Source organism: Ambystoma mexicanum, chromosome 1p (assembly GCF_040938575.1).
Source record: "Ambystoma mexicanum isolate Mex_15411 chromosome 1p, UKY_AmexF1_1, whole genome shotgun sequence".
NCBI classification, from domain to species: domain Eukaryota; kingdom Metazoa; phylum Chordata; class Amphibia; order Caudata; family Ambystomatidae; genus Ambystoma; species Ambystoma mexicanum.
In genome coordinates, this window is record NC_090921.1 from 381537507 (window position 1) to 381551673 (window position 14167).

Sequence of the window (14167 nt, forward strand, 5' to 3'; positions counted from 1 at the left end):
CAACCCTAGAATATTATTAGTTTGCATAAAACAGTATATTTCAAGATTAACAGTCCCATTACACACCCAATTTGCTAAGCCCCAGTTTGTAGTTATAGACGTACAATCAATGCATACTCCCCATTTGACAATCCCAGTATATTCCCAGTTTGCATAATCCAAGTACACTCCCAGTGTCATGATTTGCATCATCCCTGCATGCCAGGTCAAAATGCCCACTTGGGGCTGTGGCAAGTTTTGCAGCAGTGAATAGTGCGTACCCGAGACAAAGTTCTAGAGAGAGTCGGATTACCTGACAGGCCTACTAGTGGACGGCAATAGTGTCATGGGTCTATCTCTAGAGTATCTACAGGCCAATGCAGATTGCCCTTGTGAATACGATAAACATTCAATGATCTCACTATCTTCGGTTTTATCAATAAACCAAAAAAGCATTTATACTTGCAATATAGTGCCTTATGTACTCGCAAAGAAACATATTAAGAATTGTTTCACTCACATGTTTATCATTTATGTATATGTATGCTCTTGTGGAGGTAATATGAGCATTAAAAAAAATATAGTCAAACAATATGCTCTTCCCAATTTGAAAAATAACAATTGTTGAATAGATTCCCAGCATTCTTCCCTTCTATGGACTTATAAAATGGTAAAGCTTCCTTATCAATCAGCACGGTGTGTGTAGCCATTGTGGCACAATACAACTTAAAATCATAGTGCAATCATGATTGCCGAGCAAGGGAACAGTTGAGGTCATACCAACAGACCAACATACCAACCCCTGAATGACCCATGAATGAAACGGGTTAAAAAGCTCTGTCAAAAGTCCATGGCTTCTAAGAGCAGTTTACTAAGAATATCCTGGAAGCAAAGGATCCAACTCTTTCGTCCGCGGTGCTTTGATGGATACACTTATCCTGGCCAAAGAATTATGAAGGGCAGCACAGGCTGATTTTATGAAATGTGCCAAAACTAGGTATTGTGATAAACTTAGTGTTCCACCAGCAAAACAAAAGGTTGTTGAAAGGCTGCCTAACAAAAATACATCATGCTGTTTGTACCCCAGGACGAGCACTGTCGAGTGCTGTAGTGTTGGGGTACTAAGAGTTTGTTATCTCTGGAAGGTGAGAGAGAGAGAAGGTGAGCATTGGCAATAGCTGGCCAGCGAGATAGAAGGCAGGCTACCAGGAGGTAGATCCCAGAAGATGGAAACTCCATTAGCGAGGTGTCGACACCCCAAAACGAGTGCAGACACAAAAACAATGCAGCCTGTGCAGAGTTGCGTACTGTGGTTAAGTGTGGAGTAACATGAACCCAGGCCATGACAGGTGAGGTATGGTATTGTGTTGATGGAAGAAGTCAGCAAGCGGGACACAGCTAGGAGGAGTGCAAGGCCGGTGATGTTGGGAGAAGATTCAACATGAATTAGCCTTATTAGCCAATAGAATGATGACGCTTTCCCACCATGGGTACCAATTAAGCTGTGTAGCTGTACTAGGAGTTATGTTATGAAACGTGATGACAGAGTTAAAGGCCTGAGCGCAGCAAGAGCGTTTAACAGGATTTATGGGCCCAAAACGCCTGGTACGACTCAATGGGGGAGGAAGGTGGCCTATAAAACTATCATAACCTGCATCAGTTTTGATACCATAGAGAATGGTTACTCATTATACAGCCTTTCAGATGTTTTGAACTTCAACCGCTAGCCAGCATAGTCAATAGTGAAGAGCCATGGGAGTTGTAGTCTGAAACCTCTAAAGGCCAACATAATGAGTAACCACAGTACCTTGCTGCACAAGAAAGAGGACAATGGATGCTTCTTTCAAATAAAGCCCTTTAGAATATTATGTTGCCGAATAACATCCAACCTTATCTCTAAAAGTCCAGGTTTTCCAAACATTGTTTGTTAATCACTACATTAAGGTTTATTTATTTACCAGTGAGAAATGATCTTACTGGAAGGATGAAATGATTATTAAGAACATTCTTATCAACGTTGACATGTGATCTGTAAGAGGATGCTTTGGATTAATTCCAACCGTGGTGTAAATTATCCTACAGATGACTAGTCATTGGCCAGTAGGGGCTTTAACAGGGATCCTTGCACAGGGCATTGTACTGTTGGGTCGGATTTTCCCACTACATAGTTTAGGCATGCTTTAAGTGTATTTGCATTTTACCTTGCTAGTTTTAGTATGCAATTGATTTTATTAAATATTCTGACTTTCACATATTGTATTGTCTGTTTTTATTACCTTGCATATGCTTTATGGGATGTTTTACAGAGTGCGAATAAATGTATTTGAAATTGGAGAAAAAAAATGGGGAAACCATGGTTTGATGAATACCTTTTTATTTTATATTTTTATTTCTTATCGTGCGAGCCAAGTACGAGAGCAGCAGAGCGCTTTACAGTGGAGCCGGCCAATATTGGTATATAGTAGTTTCTAGTACATAAATCTCCTTGGGTGATTGTAGGGAATAGGCTGCAGGTTCACTTTGCCCTGAAAGTAGGTTTGGAGTGCAGTGTTGTGATCAATCTATGAGCTCTACAAACCAATTTGCAGGCTATATTGGTTCATATTGCCCACTTATGGTCCAGTGAGGTTGCTCTTTGAGCGTTCCAAGGGTTACTATTAAGACTCACAGACCGAGAAGAGGGGCAGGGTCATTATCGCGGAAGAATGACTAGCCCTCAAACTATTGCCCAATGCAGTGCTGAGGGCTATAAGTTGGGAAAAGGAAATTTTCTCAAGCAATAGTGACCTTTCCTGAATTCTATAAGGCTATTAAAACATGGAGTTCTGAAACTAAAAAGGAAAGTATTTTTATTGTGAAAATAAATGTACACACACACAAGTAACGTGTAATGTTAATTTGATGAGCATGGAACTAGTATCAATTAACCTAACACATTTTGTGTTTCATTTATGTTTGTTAGTTTGGGGAATTGAACTGCACATGCTGTTTTCTGCCTTTATACAGCAGAAGACACGCGTTTCTGGGCTGCTGATAAAGCTGCTGCTCATATCCGGATGTTTGGAATGAGGTCTATACAAGAGATTAGTACCTGGCGAGTGCCAATGAGCTTGTAACAAGCGAGCTCATTGGCCCTCGCAGGGTCGTTACCAGCCCAACAAAGCCTTTGTCACAGCACCCCTAGCAGCCGTGTCCTGGCCACCATGGAAAGACAGAAGGGATTATTTGTAGTGTTTCTCCCTGTTTCCCTGGTGGCCATCTTTTTTGTTGACTTTTTTCTTTGTTTTTTCAATGGCGTTCCGTGGCGACCATTACTTTTTCTTTTTTTTCGGTTGCGTGATGCCAAAGGTGTCAAAAAACGTTTTAAAAGTCACTATTAGTACCCCGGTCTAATGGGCCGGTGTACTAAAAGCAATGAGCCCCTCACCAGTGGCAGGGCATTAATGCATCAGGTAATGCCCCAGGGTGTTCGTAACTATGAGTCCCAGGGCATTACCTGACACGGTAATGCTCCCCGGCTTGGGGTTTATATATTAATTATAGACTAAATTCCAAACATTCTGATGGGCAGAGAGGAGGTCTATAATGGAATCCAAGGGATATAATATTTTGAGGGTGGATTATTATCGCACGATTCTGGCCATTTTTTGCATAGTCAAAGAGTATCCTTATAGGACAGTCGTGGTCTCTACAAAGCAGTATAGCCCACATTTTGCTCAGAATGCTGCATTCCATGGTTACTGCAAGTGTAGGACTATCCTCAGCCAATGCCCTGTGACCACCCAGGTACATTTATGTTCTTACAACTTCTACATTCTTTCACATACTAATTAGCATGGTTACTCATGTGACCCTCCAGATGTTTTCGACTGGATCTTCCATATCTTTCTGAATTGACTATGCTGGCAGCAGATCATGCAAGTTAAACTCCAAAACATGTGTAGGGCCACATAATGAACAATGCTATATATTATTAAGAGTGGCGCGGGGTACAATAGCGTCATAGACCTCACTCTCAGTCCATACCAGAAGGTATCGATCTGTGTTTCTTGTTAAATGCCCTCACTGCTCTCAGGCCTTTAACTTGGTCTTCTGGGCCCATATATCCCGGTGTGGCCCTTTGGTGGGGACTATCAAGCTTAATAAAATAAACAATACTAAAGAACCATTTTAAAATATAAATCCTAACACCACTCAATAAAAGTTAATAGCTCCCAAAATTAAACCCACCGTTGAAAAGCTCCATGTGTACAATGCTATTGGTTTCCCCACGTGTGACTTGATGCATGTAAAACAAATCGTACCAAAACTTCACAGAAATCAATATTGGAGTCCTGGGCCGATATATATTACTGAATGTGAACTGATTTTGCCGTTCGTGGTTATTTAGGATCTGATTGCTGCCAAGCGGGTAGTATGGTCCTATCTTCTGTACCCCTCTTAATAGAGGTGCTGACCTGTTACTCTGAATAGTTGCTCTGTGTGCCTGGGCTTAACTAAGCACTTCATGTAAAATGTCCAAATAGAAGAAATGCATACATGCAGTTTTGACTAACACAAAGGGGAGTCCCCCAGATGAACCATTAACACAATAGTTCAAAGGCCCAGTTTTTTCTACAACACTGACCTAGGATGTGCTTTAGGTCATGAATAATGATTTTTAGAATGTAAACTAAGTAACACTGTTTAATCGAGGATGTCTATGATTTATTAGAGAGATACGGCTAGTAAGATAGTTTTTGCCTGTGCATCCTCCAATTGGATTATTATATTGGGTCACTTAAGTTCCAACTGATTAATTAAAAAAAATGTTGATGTGTATATGCATGCATTTTTCATATTGGTTCATGTATTTATGTTTTGACTAATTTACATAACTACGAACAGATCTAATTGATGTTTTAAAGGTTGTAATCGTAGGACCTATGGCCTACGCAATAAATTATGGAATTTTTTATATAACAAAAATACTATTCTCTGTGTGTACTGTTCCTTGAGGCAATTCAATAACCCTTGGAATAGGGCCAAGTTGTAGAAAAAACGGGGCCTTTGAACTATTTTGTTAATGGTTCATCTGGGGGACTACCCTTTGTGTGTTAGTTCTGCTACTCATTTGTCCGCACAATGCCTTTTAAGTATTTATCCCTTTTGTGGCAATACATGCAGTTTTAAAGCTGGAGCAGTTATGAATTTCAGAAAATGATTAAACACACACACACACACACACATTCGATGTTTTGTGTGGTGAGCATAAATGAGTACCATGTGTGTTTCGTAGGCTTGTTGGCCTGATCGAACCGAGCTTACGTGCAGCTTTTCATATCGAGAGCACCTAGCTGTGAAGCAACCTGTTACTGTACACAAATGTGATTCAGTAATAGGGTATAATACAGCGGTAGAGGTGCACCAAAAAAAGTAGTGGAAATGTGACCCCGGCCGGGAGCAACGCACAACACAGTTTTCAAGGGTTGCAGCCATGCTGCTTGACAGCCAATTGAGTTGAAACAGATTTCAGTTTAGCTGCAACTGCTATTTGGTGTTAAAGTGGAGAAATAAGCTTTAACTTCATAATGAACTGTTCTGGAATGGGTGAAAATGGTTGAAAAAAGTAGTGGAGCTGTTAACTCTGCTCCTGACCGTTCCCGCTCACTTCGATCACTGGAATATGGGTACAATTAGATGGATAGATTACAGAGGGTAAAGTTGGACATCTATGGAGGGGAGGGGATGCACAGGTCAGCAAACAGGGAAAAGAAGGATCCCGTTTTTTTTTGTTTGTTGATGATCTGAAGCCCTGCTTGCGTTAAGCTATACTGATCGTCCTGCCTCCTTCTGCTACACGAGAGGAAGCAAAGTGTGTTCCCTCCCCCCAGAGCACTCCAATAGGTGGCAAGCCATTAAGCAACTCCTCACACGAAAACATTTTTTTGGGATTATATACTCCTCACACTTTTTTACTGCCTTTTTCTATGCCATGTTTAGATGGTGGCATGCAGAATATTTACAAAACGTACTGATTTGAAGGTAAAGTAGTGCCCGCATGTAAATACACCAATACAGCCAGCAGTGGCCTTGGCAAATTCCAATCCCTCAGCTTTGTCCAAAGCGGAACCCTATTGACTGTATCAAAAGCCTGAGAGAATTCAATTGCTGCCACATGTATAGGTAGAGCTTTGCTGCCTCTTGCGTTTTCTTGCAAACAGTGCATTCATTCCTTTCCAGAAACCGGTATGAAATGTTTGTAACCTCCCTGTATCTATTGCCCTCTTTTCCAAACCTTGTAAAATAATAGATGCAAAAATGTTACTGTCTATATCTACTAGGGCAATTGGTCGATTGTTCAGGGGCATGGAATAATCACCCTTCTTATATATATGAATAACAACTGCTTGCTTCCACAAGGGCGGGAAGGTTTAAGCTACAAGTATGTTATTAAATAAGACACATAATTAGTTACTCTAGAATGGAATGTCAGACTTCAAGGTGCAGTTACTGAGACAATTTGGTCGAGGGGTTCTTTAGTTTGGTGCTTTTCTTATAATGCGCTCAATAGTTTCGATATCAAAATTCAATTGCCAATCAGTTTCTATACAGACAGTAGCTGACTTCCACGATGCAATATTATATAGAGTGCCAGAATGTAATTCCCAAGCTGCTTCCGCAGCTGGGCTACACTGATGGGAGTTTTGCTATCTATTTGCTTGTTGATCAGAGACCAAAAGACACGCACATTTTTCCAAACAACTGTCCTCAACATTTATTCTCCTTCCTTCTGCAGCTGAATGTGCTGGTATGCCACCCGCCAGTTTTTAAATCCCTGTTTAATTTGTTTTGCTTTATGCCCATAACCTTCTACCACGGTGCCAGCTCTACCCAGTGCCCTTAGATGAGACCTGAGAGCTTTCTTTTTTACTGAATCATTGAGTTCACCTATTGCCCTTTACCAGTCCTGGCGATATTAAATCAATCTTCTTTTCTGAGGTCAAATCAAGATAACATTGTTTCATGCTACAATTAAATAGCAGTGGTTTATCTACACTTCCAGCAATATGATGTCCATTGCTATGCACCAGTAAGTCATTATATGCCGACTTAACTGCACCCTCCACTTCTAACTTGAAGGTAGCAGTCAAGGTATTATGGTTGCAAGCGTCTGTGTGAATTACCTCCAAGCCTATACAAGTATCACACAACTGAGTCGTCATGGCTAAATACTCAATGCAGGATCTAAAAACATGGTTTTCCCTGGTATATCTCCATCTATATTACCATTTGCTATTCTCAGATTCCAAGTTTCTAAAAACTTGACCCATTTTCCACATTTTTGAGGCTATTGCTTTTGGACAGGTGAGTAACATTCGGGTTTTTTAGCCCCCATGATTATCTCATCTACAGTCTGAATTGAAGTCACCAGCCAAAATAAGATTCTGCCCCTGCTTATCTGGAAAGAAAATTTCACAAACCTCTGTTAAGGTAACCAAAAAAACTTCCAATTTTGAAGACGAGAGGTTCCAATATACGTTGACTACCAACATATGTTTTGACTTTAATACTCTCTTTAATGTAATTTTTATTGAAAGTAAGCCATAGGCGTTATCTGAAAGAATTTAGCAATTTTGTAAAATGGTATTCTTAATCAAATATAAGGAGGCCTCCGGATGGACGGCCACCCATGGATTGTGTTGCTAGTTGCTGAAAATAAGCATAGCCATCTACCACAATTCCCATACTTAACCCAGTTTCTTGCAGCAAAATGATTCCAAATACATCCATCATTATTTTAATATCATTATTTTTAAAACGATTGTAACCCCTCATATTGTAATCAAAGATCTTTAAAACATCAACCACAGCCCCTAGATTAATTGCCAATTCCTCTTTATTCCAGTTTTCTAATGTTATTTGATACATTTTGAGGGAGCCAGGGACAGTCGTTCTGACCTTCAGGACTATTATTTCTTATAGAGTTCACAACTCGAACTGCGCGAGTTTTATGATCACCATTTCCACAGGCAATTTTTAACGGCTCATTTTTCCAGCTGGAGCATCCATGTTGAATATATAATACTGCTGACCCCCTGTTATGGTCTAACTCTGTAACACAGGGGGTAATGTTGCATACAATTTGCCCAATAGCTTCAACTTCTGCTAGAAGCATTTTCACCACTATTTTATCTCATATTGTCAATTGTACTATATCCATCCAGACATCATCAACAAAATAAACCAAGTCTATGTTCTTAGATGTTAGAAGGCAAAGGCAGGGTACTTGGTGAAATAGTCCTAAAACATGTGTACCATTCAAAATAACAGCCCTTCCATTGTTACAATTAATTCTAGTAAATGCTTCTGTGGGAGGACTTGGTCCAATGGAAGGCCGTCATTATGATCATGGCGAGACCCCCCCTGAGAGTCTAAGGGGCGTCTTAAGCTTGCTTGTGAAGGTGGTCAATCAATATTGCATGAGAAGAATGTGGCTACCTCAGTATTGTATTGTCTATCAGATGGTAATGACCTACTCCTTAAATCAGCAACCGTTTGTGTTCCTATATCTATTCTATTGTAGTCGGACTCCAATAATATGGAAGCTGCGAAGTTTTCCTTTGCTGGCTACTTCTGAAGGCACGGTCATATCCTCCACTATTTGAGTCACACAATCCTTCAACTCCATAGTAGCAACATGTGGCAATTCCCAACAGGCAGCACCTCTAAACAGTGGCGAAGGGAGTTTATTGAGGGTTTCTTTTGTTAGGGACATGCCGTCTTTTGACATCACTATAAAAACCTTCCCCAACTTGTCACATGCCATACCTCGAGTCAGGTCTAAAGGAGGTTTGTGTTTCTCGACTTTTTTTCGAGCGGTATCAGCCTACTTCCCAGCTTTTACTGCAACCTGCGAGGCGGCCTCTCTAGTTAAATGTAAATTGCGTAAGAATTTGTGGGAGGCTTATTTGTTCGTATTTGATTTATGACCATTCTTTCTGTAGCTTTTTGGTGAACTGGCTTATCAAATGTTAAAGGGACAGTGGGTTCTAAAACTGACACTTTAGGCAAGGCCATATCTTGCAACTTAGACAGACCTGCCGGAACCACAGATATTGTCTCTGCTTCTGCCCATGTAGACTTACATGTTAGTACCAAACCCTCTACCGCCTGCAAATTTAGCTTGAGATCACTTAATTTTATGTATTTATTTATTTATTTTATACTGCGCTGTCAGACACGCCTGGAGGCATAATAACGCACCACGTGAACGAACACACAGGCAACAGGAAATGTACTCCACCAAAGCAGACTGCAGATCAAATAAGATCAGAAGCAAGGAGTACAGAGTCAGAAAATAGGTGAGCATTTATTCAAAGAGATGTGTTTTAATCTGCTCTTGAAAAGTTGCAGATTAGTACATGACCTCACATCTAGCGGAAGCATATTCCACAGCCGTGGTGCTGCATGAGGAAAAGTTTGCCACTCCATGTAGGCCAGGTATGCTCTGTCTTTCCAGGAGGCTACTGGCATTAGACCTAAGAACTCTACGTGCCGATAGTCGAGAAATGCGACTGGCCAGGTACTTCGGGGCTTGCCCTGACAAGCAATTATGTGTGATGCACATCACCCAGAAAATAATCCTTCTGCGAGTAGGGAGCCAATATAAAGCTCTCCTAGCTGATGTAATATGGTCTCTTCTTTGAAGCCCTGCCACAATACGCACAGCCTTATTTTGAAGGAGGGTAGGGTAGATTCAGTGCTGTAATCTTTTCTGTCGCCTGATTGTTTAACACCCAAGATCTCATGAGCTGCCAAAAAGGCTTCAATCTGTAAGTGAGCCACCTTATCCAAAATATTAAACAGATAAGGCACGTTTGTAATAGGCTGGTAGTTTCCCGCAATACCAGGGTCATGAGATGGCTTCTTAATGAGAGGAGAAATCCATGCTTGCTTTATATTTTTAGGGAAAACATTTTCCCTAAATGAAGCATTAATAAACTTGGTAATAACAAGTACCAAATGTGAAGCACATGCCTTAATAGTAATTGCTGGACAGATATCACCTCTGCAGTTTGTAGGCACACTGTATGTAATAAGTATGTAATTAGAGGGTATGGGCTGACTTCATGTTGTCATACAGTGTTATGAAAGAACTGATCCATGTTCTGGGCTGATATTGAGGGCGCTGTTAGCTTAACATTATTCTCGAGATCCTGAAAAATATGTTCCAATCCTTGCCCTCCTGAAACATTACTAGACTGGCTTGAGTTAGGGTCAGGAGTGATTGGTACTCAGTCATCAATGACAATATGGCATCCCGTAGGTCTGTTGAACAGTCCTGATCAAAGAGGTACTTTCTCAGCTTCTCGTGTGTCATTGAATTCTAAGAGGCTGCCATCACTTATGTAATTGCTTTCTTCTTGCAAAAGCAAGCTAAGCCTTGGATTATGGCGCAATTCTGTACAAGTGCCCGCCACAGGATAGACCAGCCGAAGTTTTCTCTTCTTTTTTTGATGAAGAACCCTCTGAAATTTGCCTGATTGCATTCGCTGTAATTTGCACCACTGGGTTATTTCTTCGGATGGCTTACCTCAGTGCCGAGTTGAGTAGTTGAAGTACTTCTGATCCCCCTATAGTCACGGGAAATGCCTCATGATTGACACGCTCCTTATTAGCACATGTATCATTAGCAGATCATTGTTTGTGATCATCTATATCTACTGCGGGTAACTCGGCCCATGGCCAAATTGTCACCATCCGTTAGTTCCACAAAACAATCATCAGGAACTGACTTACTTGTGAGATTGTACATTTCTCGGGATGGTGAGGAAACAAACACACCAGGATTGTTTAACTAGCAAGTCAGCTGGTATCAATGGGTTAAGATGTGAATTGTGAATACTCACAAACGTCTTGGTCTGTATTATCCCAGACCAGTTATTCAAGTGCAGAAATTAATCTTCTAAACAACGCTCATCCTCCCAGCTCAGCTGTCCGCCTGCAGACTACTGCTGCAAGCAACACTTAGCAGCTCACTTCGCGCGGTGAGTGAGTACTTGAACCCCCTGGGAGCGGGGCACAACACGCCTCCAGGCACGTCGCCCAACTGGTATCACAGCCGAAAAGTAACTCCTTAGCCACAGAATAGAGTTTTGCTGTCGACTCCAGCAACACTTCGCAGCTCGTTTCGTGCACGCTTCGCGCAGCGAGTATTTGATACCCTTGGGGCCGGGGCACAACACGCCTCCAGGCAAATCTACCAATTGGTATCACAGCCAAAAATGTAACTCCATAGCCACAGAATGCAGTTTTGCTGCTGGCTGCAGCAACACTTAGCAGTTCACATCGCGCGCTGAGGGAGTATTTGAAACCCATGGGCGCGGGGCACAACACGCCTCCAGGCACGTCGCCCAACTGGTATCACAGCCGAATAGGTAACTCCTTAGCCACAGAACAGAGTCTTGCTGCCGACTGCAGCAACACTTCGCAGCTCACAAAGTATTGTTTGTTTACCCTGCTCTTGGAATAACCCATCTCTGACACCTGTTGTTCTCACGTTTTAATACTATATTTCCCATATGTTCCTATCTGTTTGGAAGTTGTAACATTGATACGTTTGGCTTCCTTTCTGCTTCACCCTGTTAAAGGATACAAAAAGTAAACAAAGACTTTTTTATACGAAAGGAAATATATGCAAAATATTTTTTTCATGTGAGGCTCGTGTAAATGCTCTTTTTGGGGGAGGGGGTAACGGCCGACGAACTCTCCAGGTGCCTCTGCCCCCGGTAAGTTCGCCTCCAGTCCATGGATGGAGGTTTTGTTGCCGTGTCACAATCGACCAGTTAGTGGCTTTTGTGGTCCACCCTCTCGGTACATTCAGTGCAACCGCGAAAAAGTAGGCCAGTAATTCAGTGTGACAGACAGGAGACGTGGGAAAGACAAGTGCGACGTGAACCGAAGGCATAATGAGGCTCGGACACAAGGCCTCCAAGCCCTCAGCACACACAGATGGAGGAGGGGGGATGGGCATAATACCCCTTGCTGATAATATATGCAGATTTATGTGCACTCAGTCACCAGATAATGACAGGCAGACGCAATCGACCATGCGTGAAAGGGCAGGAGCGGGAAAACTTTTAACTCGTCATTTCTTCTTGTGATGTTCATTTTGATTTTTTATATTCTAGGATATGTAAGTTGTGTAGTTCTGTGATAAATAGCAAGTACGTCACGCGGGTTTCTAGAAACGGGCATTCATAAACTCGTGTCTCGGTCCATTCCTGTCCCACCTCAGCCACGCGTAGCTGCCCTTTGGCTCCTCAACGAGGACCCCTTGCTGTTTCTGCCAAGTTGCACAAAACAAAGGCCTTTTAATGCAAACAAACCAGCTGAGTGCAGCGCCGCTGAAGTGGGCTCTGCGCTCACAGGGCAATTGAAAGTTGGTACAAAAGAAAGCTGGATACCGTTTTTTTTTAAAACATCTTACCCAATGAACTGTGGTCTTGCCAACTGCCTTGTCAGGAGACCTATTGCCAGGCATCGGATCAGTGAGTATATAAATCGGGCAGTCAAAATACTAATACTATAAATGTCAAATAAAATAAAGTACATTAAAAATCCCCTTTTAGAGGCTCAGTTAGCAGGAGGACTTCTTCAGTGGTGTGTGTAGGCTGCCCATATGGTATTCTTAGTGCGTGGAATAATGCTTCCTTTTTCACAGTCTTTTGTACTCAATGGCTCTGCAACCTCTCTTTTGTGTTGCTATGCCGTGCAGAGTGTTGTGGATGGTGAGGTGAGGGTTGGTCTGCTCTTGAGGTGAGGCGCAGCAATGATGGGTGGAAGCAGGAACTCTTTGCTAGGAGTGTTTGGCGTTGTGAGGCTAGTGTGCGGTGTGGAAGCTGTGTGGTTTGTGCGTGCTTGGGTGTGGTGTGGTAGCTGGTTGTGTGCTATGGGTACTTTTTACTTTATGTTATCGTTTATAGCATGAACCTAGTTCGAGAGCAGTGGAGCTCGTTGCAATGTGGGGAAGCCAGTGATGGGCATGGCGTTTTTGGACAGGTTGCCCGCAGTACTGTTGGAAGAGGGGCAGATGCACGTGGATTTTGTCGTGCCAGAGGTATTGGTGGATTGTGATTTTAATTCGTAATATTTTTCAGTTTGCTGGTTATGGGTTAATGACCCACCCCAAACTCATGGTCTGAGACGAAGCCCAGGGACATAAGTTGGATAAAGGTCCTTATCCCAAATAATAAAGTCTATATGGATCTTATCAAAGTGGTAATAGCCATATAGATGTTGGAGTTGTGGTGGTGAAGTAAAAAGCGGTACTTTGAAAGTGAGTACATTGACAACAGGTTTTTATTTTGAAATATTTATTTAACAAGATTGCCTTTATAAAGTAAGCATTTTAATTGTAAGCAGTGGAACAGTTTTCAACATGAGCACGTGCTGGATAAAATGCAAAAGAAAACAGTTTCTCTACACGAAAGTGAATGCATTTTTCCATGTTTTAGCTTTGACTATGCCACGTTGGCCTTCGACTGTCACATTGACGGTGCAGTGAAACTGCATACTCCCACAGTGTACGTGTATTGTTGAAAGAAACCTTACTCCTTCTTAAATGCAGAAAGAGGCTTCCTGCTGTTTCCTTGTATGCTTCTGAAGTTAAGATGTTTGGAATGCAGAACCAATAGTAATTTACTGCATTCCAAGCATTCTTATTGGCTGAGAAGAGGTCAATCATGATCGCCATGTGATAATAGGAGTTAAGGTCTACCAGGGCCATTTTAACAGTTTTTGGGGTCCGGGACACATGCAGCTTTGTCTCCCAGCCCCCGAAACCCACACTTGCCTCACCCCCTCCCCCAAACACCATGCCCTCCTCCCACACCACCCCCAAAACCCACACCCCTTCCAAATCCGCAAAATGAAAGGATTACATACCTCAAGTCAAATTCAACAGAAACTCGTCTAGGCTTTAAATGAAGTATCTAGTTAATAAAATACAAACATTACACATCTCTGTGACCTGTTTCCCCAACATGGGGCTGTGTTGATTTTGAAAGAAAATAAAGGAATACTTATTTAATAAAAAGGATAACCTAACAGTTCAACCTGATCATTTTTTTCTGTATGAATGTGTTCCAAGTACAGGCCATTGGAAAACATTACATGACTAGGCAGCAGAGAAAACAAAAAGGCA

General features: G+C 41.9%; 1 protein-coding gene across 1 annotated transcript in view; it reads right to left on the reverse strand.

Annotated features, from left to right (window-relative positions):
- The window catches only part of TMEM221 (transmembrane protein 221), a 63619-nt gene that overhangs the window by 22485 nt on the left and 26967 nt on the right, over positions 1-14167 (reverse strand). The window lies entirely within an intron of this gene.